The 1,307-nt window shown below is 52.5% G+C and overlaps 1 long non-coding RNA gene across 1 annotated transcript in view; it reads left to right on the plus strand.

The window, feature by feature from the left end:
- The first annotated feature begins 377 nt into the window (after positions 1-377).
- The window catches only part of LOC108510161, a 3,819-nt gene continuing 2,889 nt past the window's right edge, over positions 378-1,307 (plus strand). The window contains exon 1 of the long non-coding RNA XR_001878754.1: positions 378-1,096. This is a non-coding gene — a long non-coding RNA (uncharacterized LOC108510161). The remainder of the gene's footprint in view (positions 1,097-1,307) is intronic.

Genomic DNA, 1,307 nt, shown 5'->3' on the forward strand with positions numbered 1-1,307 from the left:
CGATGACGAAAGAAAAAGCTCGCGGCGGCGAAAGGGCCAGTGAGTCACACACGTCCCATTTCACACACACATGGCACAGCCAGGGAGGGAGGGAGATCGGAAAACAGCCAATGGGTAGCGTCGGAGAGCCCCCGGCAGCCAATGGGAAGCGTCGGAGAGCCCCCGTCAGCCAATGGGAAGCGTCGGAGAGCCCCCGGCAGCCAATGGGAAGCAACGTGTCCTGATGTCAATTAAACCACACTGAGAAGCTGCTGGAGAAGAGCAAAAAACAATTGAAATTGCGTCAGTTGAGGAGTTTGTTTTCTAGTTTATGACTAAACCGACCCTACCGCGAAATCTCACAGTCACTGACAGCTGCCCTGCGAGGGTGAGTAATCCAGAGCAGCTCCTGGGCTGCCAAACTCGGGGTGGTGGGTACTCCCTGTCCACAGTGAGCCACGGCTGGGATAGGGCTGTATAACAAGGTCATAAATATTATTATGTCAATATTTGTGGTTGGTTGGGTGTATTCTGGTCCATCCTTTATGGTATTTAAAATGCAAGGCCTCCATCCCAGCCTTATAGGCCAGTACCTGCAGCAGCCACGTGGGACCCCCTCAGCAAAAAACCTCCCCCCAGGTTTCTCAGATGTCACGATGGTGGTCGTACATCTCCAACAGCTTCTCATTTCTTCTGGCTCTGAACTGTGCAGCTTTCACGGGGTGAAAGTTTGGAATAATTCTGTCCCCTGCCTGGGTGAGGAGGAGGTGACAGAGCAGCTTTGGTGGCACCAACCAGGGCCAGCCCATGACATCTCCCTTGGTTGGGAACCTTTAAATATTTTTAAGCAAGCAAGGTGCAAAACAAATGCCTTTGTTCCTTGGATGAATCACACTGGGATCTGCTGGAGAACAGCCAATACTGCCTGATTTGTAAAAGTATAAAACTTCCCCCGTGGCTTTGCAAGGGGACAGGCAAACAGCCAGAGAGCTGTGATGTCAAAACCACGCTGTACAAGTCAAAACCAGGTCTGTGTGGTTGACTGTCCTCCCCAACTCAGTGGCTCAAATGACTCAACAACAGGAAATCTCCCACACATCGAGAGCTGCCCTGCAAGGTGAGTACTCCAGAGCAGCTCCTGGGCTGCCAAACTCAGGGTGGTGGGTGCTCCCTGCCCACAGTGAGCCACGGCTGGGACAGGGCTGAGCCCCCACATCATGGTCTTGTCTCTGGGGGGGCTGAAATGACCACCTGATTAATTAAATGTGGCACATTGAAGGGGAAGGGGGGAATAAACCCCGAAAGTCACAGTTTTACAGCTGGGTTTG

Source organism: Lepidothrix coronata, unplaced genomic scaffold, assembly GCF_001604755.1.
Source record: "Lepidothrix coronata isolate B3197 unplaced genomic scaffold, Lepidothrix_coronata-1.0 Scaffold513, whole genome shotgun sequence".
Lineage (NCBI taxonomy): Eukaryota > Metazoa > Chordata > Aves > Passeriformes > Pipridae > Lepidothrix > Lepidothrix coronata.